The sequence below is a fragment of the Natator depressus genome, chromosome 5 (assembly GCF_965152275.1).
Source record: "Natator depressus isolate rNatDep1 chromosome 5, rNatDep2.hap1, whole genome shotgun sequence".
Lineage (NCBI taxonomy): Eukaryota > Metazoa > Chordata > Testudines > Cheloniidae > Natator > Natator depressus.
Genome location: NC_134238.1, coordinates 87977545 through 87991490, shown reverse-complemented (window position 1 = coordinate 87991490; position 13946 = coordinate 87977545). Strand labels below are relative to the sequence as shown.

The following is a 13946-nucleotide window of genomic DNA, read 5'->3' as shown; positions in this document are numbered from 1 at the left end:
ACACACAAACCATGAAAAAATGGGTGTTTATCACTACAAAAGGTTTTCTTTCCCCCCACCTTACTCTTCTGTTGGTAATAGCTTATCTAAAGTGATCACTCTCCTTACAATGTGTATGATAATCAAGGTGGGCCATTTCCAGCACAAATCCAGGTTTTCTCCCCACCCCCCGACCCCCCGAACAAACCCACTCTCCTGTTGGTAATAGCTTATCTAAAGAGATCACTCTCCTTACAATGTGTATGATAATCAAGGTGGGCCATTTCCAGCACAAATCCAGGGTTTAACAAGAACGTCTGAGGGACAGTGGGGGGGCGGGGGAAGGAATAAACATGGGGAAATAGGTTACTTTTATAGTGACTCGACCATTCCCAGTCTTTATGCAAGCCTAAGTTAATTGTATCCAATTTGCAAATTAATTCCAATTCAGCAGTCTCTTGTTGGAGTCTGTTTTCAAAGTTTTTTTGTTGAAGGATAGTCACTCTGAGATCAGAAATCGAGTGACCAGAGAGATTGAAGTGTTCTCTGACTGGTTTTTGAATGTTATAATTCTTGACATCTGATTTGTGTCCATTTATTCTTTTACGTAGAGACTGTCCAGTTTGACCAATGTACATGGCAGAGGGGCATTGCTGGCACATGATGGCATATATCACATTGGTGGATGTGCAGGTGAACGAGCCTTTGATAGTGTGGCTGATGTTATTAGGCCCTGTGATGGTGTCCCCTGAATAGATATGTGGACACAGTTGGCAATGGGCTTTGTTGCAAGGATAGGTTCCTGGGTTAGTGGTTCTGTTGTGTGGTATGTGGTTGCTGGTGAGTATTCGCTTCAGGTTGGGGGACTGTCTGTAGGCAAGGACTGGCCTGTCTCCCAAGATTTGTGAGAGTGTTGGGTCATCCTTCAGGATAGGTTGTAGATCCTTGATAATGCGTTGGAGGGGTTTTAGTTGGGGGCTGAAGGTGACGGCTAGTGGCGTCCTGTTATTTTCTTTGTTAGCCTGTCCTGTAGTAGGTGACTTCTGGGAACTCTTCTGGCTCTATCAGTCTGTTTCTTCACTTCCGCAGGTAGGTACCGTAGTTGTAAGAATGCTTGATAGAGATGTTGTAGGTGTTTGTCTCTGTCTGAGGGGTTGGAGCAAATGCGGTTGTATTGCAGAGCTTGGCTGTAGATCATGGATCGTGTGGTGTGGTGTGGTCAGGGTGAAAGCTGGAGGTTCTTGTGTTATGAGAAGGAGTAAATAACACTTCCTTATTTACTTTCTCCAAACCAGTCATGATTTTTTAGACCTCTATCATATCCCTCCTTAGTCGTCTCTTTTCCAAGCTGAAAAGTCCCAGTCTTATTAATCTCTCCTCATACGGAAGCCATTCCATACCTCTTATAATTTTTGTTGCTGTTTTCTGAACCTTTTCCAATTCCAATATATCTTTTTTGAGATGGGGTGACCACATCTGCACGCAGTATTCAACGTGGGGGCGTACCATGGATTTATATAGAGGCAGTATGCTATTTTCTGTCTTATTGTCTATCCCTTTCTTAATGATTCCCAGCATTCTGTTTGCTTTTTTGACTGCCACTGCACATTGAATGGATGATTTCAGAGAACAATCCTCAATGACTCCAAGATCTCTTTCTTGAGTGGTAACAGCTAATTTAGACTCCATCATTTTATATGTATGCTTGGGATTAAGTTTTCCAATTTGAATTACTTTGCATTTATCAACACTGAATTTCATCTGCCATTTTGTTGCCCAGTTACGCAGTTTTGTGAGATCCTTTTTGTAGCTCTTTGCAGTCTGCCTGGGACTTGACTATCTTCAGTATTTTTGTATCATCTGAAAATTTTGTCACCTCACTGTTTACCCATTTTTACAGCTCATTTATGAATATGTTGAATAGGACTGGCCCCAGTACAGACCCCTGGGGAACACCACTATTTACCTCTCTCCATTCTGAAAACTGACCATTTATGCCTACCCTTTCTTTCCTATCTTTTAACCAGTTACCAATCCATGAGAGCGCCTTCCCTCTTATCCCATGACGGTTTACTTTGCTTAAGAGCCTTTTGAGAGGGACCTGTCAAAGGCTTTCTGAAAACCTAAGTTCACTATATCCACTGGATCCCCCTTGTCCACATGCTTGTTTACCCCCTCAAAGAATTCTAGTAGATTGGTAAGACATGATTTCCCTTTACAAAAACCATGTTGACTCTTCCCCAGTAAATTATGTTCATCTATGTGTCTGACAATTTTGTTCTTTACTATAGTTTCAACCAGTTTGCCGGGTTCTGAAGTCAGGTTTACTGGCCTATAACTGCTGGGATCACCTCTGGAGCCCTTTTTAAAAATTGGCGTCACATTAGCTATCCTCCAGTCATTTGGTACAGAATCTGATTTAAATGATAGGTTACAGACTATAGTTAGTAGTTCTGCAATTTCACATTTGAGTTCCTTCAGAACTCTAGGGCGAATACCATCTGGTCCTGATGACTTATTACTGTTGAGTTTATCAATTTGTTCAAAAACCTCTTCTAGTGACACCTCATTCTGGGACAATTCCTTAGATTTGTCACCTAATAAGAATAGCTCAGGTTTGGGAATCTCCCTCACATCCTCAGCCATGAAGACCGATGCAAAGAATTCATTTAGTTTATCGTCCTTGACTGCTCCTTTAACATCTCGATCATCCAGTGGCTCCACTGGTTGTTTAGCAGGTTTCCTGCTTCTGATGTACACAGATTTCCTAATGTGTGGCACCCACAATTGGACACAGGATTCCAGGTGAGGCCTCACCACTGCCGAGTGAAGCAGGAGAGTTACCTCCGTTTGTGTTATGTACAACAATCTTGTTGATAGAGCTCACAGTGATACTACCCTTTTTGGCAACTGCATCACATTGTTGGCTTCTGTTCAATTTATGATCCAGTATAACCCCCAGATCCTTTTCACCAGTACTGCCTAATCAGTTATTGTCAGTGACTGGGACATGGGTCATGTGTAGTGGTCAGAACAGGAGTCAGGCCAAAGCCAAGGGTCAGAGGCAGAGCAGGAGTTATGAGCCAGGAGTCAGAGCCCAGGGTCAGAACCAGAGTCAAATGCCAGAGCCAAGAGTCGGACCAGGGTTACCTGGAGTGGGACAAGGCAGGAGCTAATTCAAACATGGGCAAATGCTTTTGAGTAGCGATTGAACTGCTGCTGATGGGGTTAAGAGCTGGTCTGCAGGCTCATCCAACCAATCAGGCAGTGTTACAAATTAGGCAGCCATGCTTCAGGTCAGCTGGATACATTAGGTTGCCCAGAGACTGGCTCTACTCCAGGCTCTTCTTTCTGACAATTACTCCCCGTTTTGTATTTGTGCATTGGATTTTTCCTTCCTAAGTGTAGTACTTTGCACTTGTCATTATTGAACTTCATTTTGTTGATTTCAGACCAATTCTCCAATTTATCAAGATCATTTTTAATTCTAATCCTGTCCTCCACAGTGTTTGGAACCCCTCCCAGCTTTGTGTCATCTGCCAATTTTATACTCTCTGTGTACTCTCTGCTTTGTTATCTAAGTCTAAGGAAAATATTGAATAGTACTAGACCCAGGACAGATCCCTATATGACCCCATTAGACAAATCCTGGAGTGGTGGGTGAAATTCTGTGGCCTGCGTTGTGCAGGAGGTCAGACTAGATGATCATAATGGTCCCTTCTGACCTAAATATCTATGAATCCTTCCAGACTGACAGCGAACCGTTGAAAAAACATACTGAAAGAGTAATTATCAATCAGTAGTTTACCCATCAGTAATTTCATCTAGACCGCATTTTGGTAGTTTGCTTGTGAGAATGTCATATGGCACAGTGTCAAAAGCCTTACTAAAATCAAGATACATCAAGGCTGCTGCTTACCCACTCACTATCCATTAGACCAGTAATCGTGTCAAAGAAGGAAATTAGGTTGACTAGGCATGTAGCTATACTGGCTATTATTTATCTCCCTGTTATCCTCTAGGTATTTACAATTAATTGTTTAATAATTTAAAAAAGTGTTCTGTTGGAAAATTTTGACTATCTAATATCTCATTGCAAAATCAGTATAACAGTTGGCACTAACTGGCACCCTGTCAGCAATTTTTGCAGAGAAGCTGTGTTGGACTGGGTATTGTCCACAATAAATCATATAGAATTGACATTTGGAGAATTATTGACAACTGTGGTAACATGAAGTTTCTGATTTGATGAGAGCTGCATTGTGTATGACTCCTTAAGCTGAGGCAGCTAACCAATTTTGAAGAGACAGACCTATTTATATGCAAATAACTATTTTAATAGTTATTTGCAAGCCAAGAGGCTATGAGCACCATCATTGCCAGGAAGCATTGGAGATGGATTGGCCACGTGCTTCAGATGGAAACTGATTCCATCACCAGAGTGGCAATAAGATGGACACCTGAAGGCAGGTGAAAACGAGGCTGCCTGAAAACAACATGGTGAAGAGCTGTGGAAGCTGAGCTGAAAAACATGGGGCACAGCTGGGGAACCATTGAAAGACTTGCTAGAAACAGAGAGGCGTGGAGGAGCTTTGTCACTGTCCTAAATGCCAGAGGTGTAATGGGAACATCATCATGATGATGATCACCCATCTTGACTCAAAGGGTGATACATGTTTGAAGTGATACATGTTAACTGAAAGGAGATTAAAAACAGTCTATTCAGGGATAGGGTGACCTGACAGCAAGTGTGAAAAATCGGGACTGGGGTAATAGGAGCGTATGTAAGAAAAAGACCCAAAAATCAGGACTGTCCCTATAAAAGCGGGACACCTGGTCACCCTATTCAGGGAAGTTAATTTCCATTCAATATTGAATGAAACTGAATGTACAGTGGCAGAGGGGATGTCAATCTCAAGATCCATTTTAGAACTTCTCTTTGATTAGAAGTCAGTAGGTAATAAAGGTTGTTAACACCTAAACATCAGAGGGAGATACAGAGGAGCTGGGTTCTTCTCACTGTAGGAAATATTTGACCTCTGAAATAGAAATGCTTAGACAAAGTCTGAGAGTTTGACAGATTTCTGAACTCATAAAGGTAAGGATGTGATTTAGTGATGTAAGGCACTATATTGTAACTACAGTGTCTAACCTATTTCACTAGGCTGTTACCTAGATAAGGTTGCCAGTTTTGGTTAGACATATTCCTGGAGGTTTCATCACATGACATCATCTTTAATTAAAGATTCATCTTTAATTTCTGGAGACTCCAGGACAGTTCTGGAGGGTTGGCAATTCTAACCCAGACTCAAGGCTAGACATAAATTAATAGTTTTATCTGTTTTGCTTTTTCTCTTACTTTTAAAAGGTAAGCATTGCTTTCTTTAAGACACTTTGCCACTGCAGTTCATTCTTGAGGAAAATTAATTTCTGAACGCTGGTGAGAGGGAGAAGGTGACCGACACAGGATATTCAAACAAATGTGTAGGCCAGAAAGGTACAAATCCCATAAGATGCTGCCAGACAATGGCTGCTGTCAGGGGCAGTGGGACCATGAGGATTGTTGGGAATAAATAGTCTGGATAATAAACTACGCTCATAACCCTGCAAAGAGAATCCCTCCTATATAGAGTTAAAAGCACTTTTGTGGGAAATTTTGCACTGCCATTGTGTTATGTGAGTGAACAGAGGTTTTCACTCCTATCTGTCTATCTATCAACTTTCATTATTAATAAATTTGCATGATAGTTTATTTTTAAAATTTAGGAAAAACTGAAAATTCTATGTGGAGCACTGGTTAGTCTGTTCACCCTTAGAGCAATCAGGGCTTGGGTATAAAACAGCTGCCTAACTGCTGACAGTGACTTACAAAAGAGAATTTAAACTGCTTTTCATTATTGTAGAAAATTAACTTTAGAAATAGTCTAGTCCATTTGGATCTGTGAGTGGTTCATCTCCCCACATATGCTATTCTTTAACGAGCAGAATCAAGAGTTGTTTAAACTTTACACTGTCTTAAACGGTGGAAATTAGCTAATTCCCGATACTAAAGTATGAATTTGGTTGTAGATTATATCTTTATCTATGTTACGATGTTTAGTGGCTGTTCATCTTGCTTGTCCACGGTATATATTGTACCCAAGGTTGGATTAAGATACTCTGGGGCCCTGGACACATCTCACACCATTGCTTCTCCCCTCTTTGTTGTGGCAGGGGATGCCCATACAAGAGTTGTCTCTGAGTGGACTACCACTGCTTTTCTATGGGCATGTTGGGAACTCCGCCACTTCCTCTTTTCATGCAGGCTGCGTGGTCTGTCTTGCAGGACGGAGGGCTTATTTCCCACAACTAGCAGAGAACTCTGGTGGGGTTCAGCTGACCTGTGATCCTGTGATGGAGAGGTGCTGGTGGAAATATGGCCACACAGCTGACTCAACATCACCTCAAACATTTTATTACTAAGCTATATTGTAATTGGAAGTGCTCCTCCAGAAAAGTTATCTTCAGAGAAATGTTTTGTTGTGTTAAAAAAATTGATTCCCCATTGTTTCTTACTCCATCCTCTATCATTGCTTACCAGGCCCCAAGCAATAGATCTTTGCTGCACACTGTCCCTGACAACTGGAAACAGGAAGGTTTAGAACTGTGAAGTATAGGTAAGTCTTAGTCTGAAAACGCTGTAGGAGAAGGCTTTTGTACCTAATAATTAGGTATATTCTTGACAGCAAATCCTAGTTCAAGCTTCTTTCTCCACAGTACCACTAACTGGTATTTGGCTTATCTGTTCTACTTGTAAGTAGCTTGGAAACTGAGCGCCTACAAGCCCACTTCTTCTGAAGAGCAGGAAACCTTTTGCTGATTCTTGGCATATTTGTTAATATATACCCCATACAAAGTATATGACTAAAGATATTTAGATTCTTAGGCTGTTTCTGATACTTTTTTGATTGAGCAAAAATGTATATTAGTCTCAATAAATAGCTTTATAATTTCATTAACCTTAATGGCAAGTTTTTTTTATGTAGTGACTGATATCTTTATAAAATTGCTGGAAAAACTGGTTGTAAATCCAGCTTGTTGACTGCCTGTTCTGCAGCCATCTTCATATGCTATCCTCTATATGACCTTTGGCCTGTTCAGAAGGTCCAGATTTAAATTGATTTAAATCACTAGTCAGGAAGACTCGATTTAATCATGGTTGTCTACATAAAAGTGCATTCTTGTTGGTTGTTATAACCTTAATACATATTCTTCACAATGCAGAGATAGATGTAGGTTTCATTTTTAGAAGGTACACACTATACATTTTTAAACAGTGATTTATTTTGAAAACTTTTCAGATTAGTTTTAGAGCTATATCACAAAATGAATGATTGTTTGGTTATTTCATTTACCAAAGATAATTGAAGCAGATATTTATGAAGTCATTGGGAGGTGAACTATCTCCAATTCAACACAGACATTTAAAATTGTTTTATTTAACTAAAACAACATTAAGTATTCTGGATTTTTTTCTTCAACAGCAAACATATAATATTTTAACAAAACAAGTATATGTCCTTTGCTTCTCACATTTATCTCCAGACTTCTTCTCCTTGTCCAGATCTATTCCACCCCCAACAATCTTCTATTCATTGCACTTTTTGAAACTTTGCACTTTTAGAGAGAGGTAAGGGATTGACTGTGTACACAAATTTGCAGAGGGACAATAGAGTTGAGGTCTGTTATTTCTCACCGCTATATATTTATTTAAAACATTTTTTGCTGTTAACAAGTATGTTACCTCTGGAGACACAAATCCACAGTTTCAGAACTGCAATACTAAGCATCTCTGATGGTTTGTTCTAGACTGAGTACTGAGTCCCGTTGGGTAGATAGAAAGATGAACCTAAATAATCTATACAGAAGCCTCTGGAACCCCATAAAATTGGGTCCCTAATCCATGAATTATTGGAACTCATTTACAAAACTTTTCTTAAACATTACCTGAATATATTGTCTCATACTATCTAATTAGAATTTATAGTCCCTATTCCATGATGAGATATCTTTGAGCTATAATGTATCGTAATTAAAACTATCTTTAGCTAGGTTTTTTCCTCAAAAAGCATTTTATCAAAAAAAAAAATCTGATTTAAATAAAAAAAAATCGATCTTTTAAATTTTTTTTTAAAAAAATCATTGATTTTTATCCATCCTGGTCCAGTATATGATCTGCTGCTACTGATGTAGTACCATGTTAATGTCAGACAAGAAATTATTTGGAAGAGCACAACACACCAAACTGGAGATGCATTTTTTTCGATATATGGAAATGTATTGCCACACCATTAAAAGCTCTATTCTGCCATCATGTGGCACAGTCTCTCCCCTGTCCCCTCTTCTTTCTTTCTTTAACATAATTTAAGTTACATGGTTCCTTTGGATAAATCACAAAAAAATTGCATTCTGCTCTCGTAAAGAGAGAGGCATCATTGACAGCTTACGGGGTGAGGGGCACATCTCACCAATGAAGAGAGAAACATACATAATGAGGAACAATTCACCAGGTAGTATAGTGACCACAATCTAGTGCTCTCACACTTCCGTGAAGGTACTCAGATACTGCAGTGACGAGCATGGGCATAGATACACAGGTAAGGCACAAGATTTGGAGTCAGGAGATGTGAATTATTATTATTATTCTCACTTCTGTCACACACTTGCTGCCAGACCATGGGCAAATTACTCTGAACAGGAAGCCAGGGTTTCAATTTCTCCATCTGTAGTTAAAATATTTCATTAATTTACATAATGGCTATCACAATGGCTGGACACATTGAATAAGCCAACATCAGACATCCAGCACTTATAGTGGTTGTTATATGTAGATCTTAAAGCTATTCTCTCACTTTATAAAGTTATCATTATGAAGACTGTGGGCCAGATTCTGACCTTAGTTACACCCCTGTGCAGCTCTATGGAATAGGATTGCATGTGTGCTTCAGGGCAAAGTTTGACCTGAAGTATCTGTAAAACTCAGCACATTTCCAGGATGATACACACACCTCTTTAAAAAAGAGGAGTCTGCTAATCATGTAGATTTTCTCCTGCTCCTCCAGCTCCACTCAGTGCTAATATGAAGTTCTTCCCATCAAAGAATAGGACACAATTTCACGAAGGATTGTGATAAAATCATTTAAAAACTATAATGTATGAAAAATTAAATTTGGTGTTTAGTTATAGGCATTTCCATTTAAACAAAATCTCTTCAATTTAAAGTCTTGATTTTCCTTTCAGTTATAGAATCGCTTGGTTGCACAAGTTTACCACCAGGTGGCAATGCTCGTTTGTTCCAAGTTTCGCATAACAGTACACCAGCAGTCATTTGCCAGGCACACAAGACTGTTCCAAGCATCCACATTTTTCTTTTTCCTCAAAAGAGTTATCAAACCCTGTGCACTGGAGACCTCTTTAATACATGATGGTCCAAGTAAGAGGAAGAGTGAACATTATTATTATTATTGGCACCTTGGAGACTAACAATTTTATTTGAGCATAAGCTTTCATGAGCTACAGCTCACTTCATCGGATGCATCCGATGTTCACAATGTTCACATCCGATGGAGTGAGCTGTAGCTCACAAAAGCTTATGCTCAAATAAATTTGTTAGTCTCTAAGGTGCCACAAGTACTCCTTTTCTTTTTGCGAATACAGACTAACACGGCTGCTACTCTGAAACCTATTATTATTATTATTATTTATTTGTATTACTGTAATTCCTAGAATCCCTAGTTGTGGACCATGTAGCTCTGTAAAATGTTTGTTCCCTTATGAACATTTAATTTAGAGACAGGAGTAACAATTCAAGCATATCAGTGACATAAATTGATACATGGCAGATTCCTTCCTCTAGTAGATGTACTAATCTGAAAACATGTGAATGACATGTGACTGTTCAGTACACAGAAATGTTTTTTAAACTGTTATTTGTTTTGTTGAAATGGAACCATCTGTACTTCCGAATAACACTTTATTCATTGTACTCACTCTTCCGTTCCCTCTTCTTCTTTTATTGGATTCTTATTATGCTCCCACACTTTGCAAAAGATGGTGATATAGTGGCATTAATCTTTCCACTTTAGCTTTCTCAGAAACAGCCTAAAACAATGGCTCTTAGGTTCTTAGTGTGTTTCCAGAAAATGGTGATGAAATGTCATTAATCCTACCACTTTGGCACACGTTGTGCTTAGGTGGGTTTTGCTCAGGGATTTTCTTTGCGTTTCAAGCTGGGGTCTCCAAAGCAGTGGCAACCCAGCACATCTGTGCCTCTACTGCAGTTATGGGCAATAGCTTCAGTAGTCACTGTGCCCCCCTATACAGGGAGATAGGGAAGTATGGATCCATGTAGTCATGGATCTCCTTGTTACACCCTCTCTTCTTGCCAGGCCTGCTGCCAAGCCCACCCTTTGCATATTGCCCCAGTTGGACCGTCCTCTGGTATTCATTTAGGTGATGATAGGTGCACATAGGCTGCAGAAGTGCAGTGTGCAGATACAAAATTTGTATCTGCATCCGATCTGCAAATATGTGTGGATTTGCTGGGCTCCACTGAGCAGCCTGTCCCCCTTCCCACAAAAGTGGAACCACATAGTGCAATCAGTCTTTTTATATGTTCCATGGGGAAGGAGGGCAAGACTTGGTCTTTAGTGTATGTGGTTGTCTTGTGCTGGACACTGTGTGATCTGTTTACCTATGTTAAGGATTGTGTGTTTTGTGTAGTTCCACATCTATAGAATCTGTCCCTTGCTGCAGAATTTTGCTTGAGAATCTAGGTTTTCACTTAAAAAAAAAAAAAGGGTCTAGCCTTTTTGGTTGCAAAGAAAACCTTGAAAATGTCACCTGAATGTTAACTAATGCACTGTCATCTTCCTGAATCTGCAGACAGCCTAAAACAATGTCTTTGAGGCTCTCAGTGTGTCTAAAACTTGAGTTAGTCAATAAAATTTTAAACACTACTTAGCAGCTACTGTAGATGCATCTTAACACTCATTAAGTGGTGTTAGCTGGTCATGGGCAACCTGAGGTTGACTACTGCAAGCTAAAACAATTTAAGCAAGGGTTAAATTTAGGGCTTGTCTCCACTTGGATATTTACCAAAATAACTATTCTGGAATAATTATTTTGGTAAATGTCCGAGTGTAGACAAGCCTTCAGAGCATTTACATTATGGTTTTTCATTAAACTGATTTTAAATTGATCTGGTTAAACGAGTGCAACTTTTCTACAAGATAGTTAAGTCCCAAGCAGACGGCGAAGAGCTACAGAAGGATCTCACAAAACTGGGTGACTGGGCAACAAATTGGCAGATGAAATTCAGTGTTGATAAATGCAAAGTAATTCAAATTGGAAAACATAATCACAACTATACATATAAAATGATGGGGTCTAAATTAGCTGTTACCACTCAAGAAAGAGATTTAGGAGTCACTGTGGATAGTTCTCTGAAAACATCCATTCAATGTGCAGCAGTAGTCAAAAAAAGCAAACAGAATGTGGGGAATCATTAAGAAAGGGATAGGTAAGATGGAAAATACTATATTGCATCTATATAAATCCATGGTACACCCACATCTTGAATACTGCATGCAGATGTGGACACCTCATCTCAAAAAAGATATGTCGGAATTGGAAATGGTTCAGTAAAGGGCAACAAAAATTATTAGGGGTATGGAATGGCTTCCATATGAGGAGCTAGTAATAAGAGTGAGACTTTTCAGCTTGGAGAAAAGAGACAGCTAAGGAGGGATATAATAGACGTCTATAAAATCATGACTGGTGTGGAGAAAGTAAATAAGGAAGTGTTATTTATTCCTTCTCATAACACAAGAACTAGGGGACACCAAATGAAATTAATAGGCAGCAGGTTTAAAACAAACAAAAGGAAGTATTTTTTTCATACAACACACAGTCAACCTGTGGAACTCCTTGCCAGAGAATGTTGTGAAGGCCAAGACTATAACAGCTTTCAAAAAAGAACTAGATAAGTTCCTGGAGGATAGGTCCATCAATAGCTATTAGCCAGGATGGGCAGGGATGGTGTCCCTAGCCTCTGTTTGCCAGAAGCTGGGAATGAGTGACAGGGGATGGATGACTTGATGATTAACTGTTCTGTTCATTCCCTCTGGGGTGCCTGGCATTGGCCACTGTCAGAAGACAGGAGACTGGGCTAGATGGACCTTTGGTCTGACCCAGTATGGCCATTATTATGTTCTAGTATAGGTAGGGCCTAATTCATATTTGATGCTAGAAAGGAATAAGAAAAATAAGTGGCTGATAAACTTCTTGACTTCCTACCATTCCCCGTAAGGACAAAAACTGCAAGCAAGCCACAGGCTGCAGAGGGGATGGAAAACTCCTCTGAGTGCTTTTTTGGATACTTGCCATTCTATGAATACTTAATTATATATTTAAAGCAAAACAATTTTTTTCTCATATTTAGCTAAATTTTTTTTCACAAATACGGTCTTTTCTTGTCTACAATCTAAAGTCAGTTGTTTTGGAATCAGGAAAGGTCTTTGCTGCTTCATGTTCTTATTTCACCAGTAATCTCTTCATTTTTACTAATGGCATGCATTTAAATCCCTTTAAATATTAACAGTGGTGCCAGAGAATACAAGTTCAGCACATAAAGGCCTGTCTGAATTAGTACAGAATTTCTGAATAGGTGTGGGCTGTGGTTATTTTACTTTAAGTAAATGAACTTTGCTGCAGTAATATCCCATTACTACAGATCATATGTACTGCTGGAAAATAAATCAGCTTGTCAGCAAATCTGGGTGTTCTGACTTTACATACATTATACAAATATTTAACATGTGTGCCTTTGCTCTCCACTGTACTACTCTTGCTTGAATGGATTTTATACTACTCTTGCTAGCTAAAATACTGCAAATTGGCATGAAGAACAGGGTGATGCTGTAAGCCTTTTCATTCAGGGTGAGAGAGTCTGAGGATAGGACTGGGAGCCAGGCATTCTCAAATTTTAATGCTGTCTGTGACACTGATTCCGTGGAAGGCCCGTTTTATGGGTTGGTTTGGTGGTCACTTGATGGTGCCATGGCAGGAGCAGGGAGGATTTCTGGTGCTTGGAGGCTTGGCCACCTCAGGACTCTTGTCTAAAGCAAGTCCTAACCTAGCTCCACTTCTCTTACCTCCATGAACACTTCTCCTTTCCCACCCTGTGCTCCCACTATGAGCCACCTCTTTCCATTGCAGGTCCCAGCTGCTCTTTCATGCTGTGAACCAAGGAGCAGAGAGAGACAACCACAGAACCTAAACAACCAGGTACTTGAATTCAGGAACTGTGTCTGTAGGTAGGCAGTGTGGCCTCCCTCTCACGCTGACAGAGAGGAATCACTCCTTGCCCTCTGGTGGAAGCAGCCAGGCCAGGGCCACCCTTTGCACCAGAAGCAGAGGTTGTGGAACAGGAAGTATAAGATGTGAGACCTCTAGCTCAGTTGAGGGAGAGCCCAGGAAGGAGTTGGATGTCTCTGCTTTGCTGCTGGCCCTTGAGCCAGGGACTGAGCTGTACCAACCCCTGCCCCGGAGGAATTCTCCAAGGAGCTGCCGAGTACCCTGAGGAGCCTGAGGGCCCGTGAGCGACGAAGCCCTTCGAACAGATAGCGATAGGAAGTAGCCCAGAGAAACCAGACATTACTCTGGTTGTGTTTGCTGAATCCAGAGTCAGTGTGTTTTGGGAGGATCCCTGCTGACCCAGGGGAGGATTACTCGCCACTGGTAGGGCTTTGGGCTGGGACTTGGTGGAGTAGGTTGGGCCTGGGTCCTCCTACCCTCTGCTGCCAGCCCCACTCCTGGGTGGCAGCCTACCCACTTTAGGCCAGATGGCCTCCATTTGTTTGCTGTTTGCCTACCCAGGGAGCTGGGCCATAGACTGCAGTTGCTCTGCCCTGCCCAAAGGGCTTGAG

General features: G+C 40.5%; 1 protein-coding gene across 3 annotated transcripts in view; it reads left to right on the top strand.

Moving 5' to 3' along the window:
* The window catches only part of AOPEP (aminopeptidase O (putative)), a 378987-nt gene that overhangs the window by 9926 nt on the left and 355115 nt on the right, over positions 1-13946 (top strand). For 2 of the 3 annotated variants that reach the window (XM_074953153.1, XM_074953152.1), the window contains exon 3: positions 13237-13305. The exons of the other annotated variant lie outside the window; for it this stretch is intronic. The gene's annotated coding sequence lies outside the window, so the exon portion shown is untranslated. The remainder of the gene's footprint in view (positions 1-13236; positions 13306-13946) is intronic. 3 annotated transcript variants of the gene reach the window in all.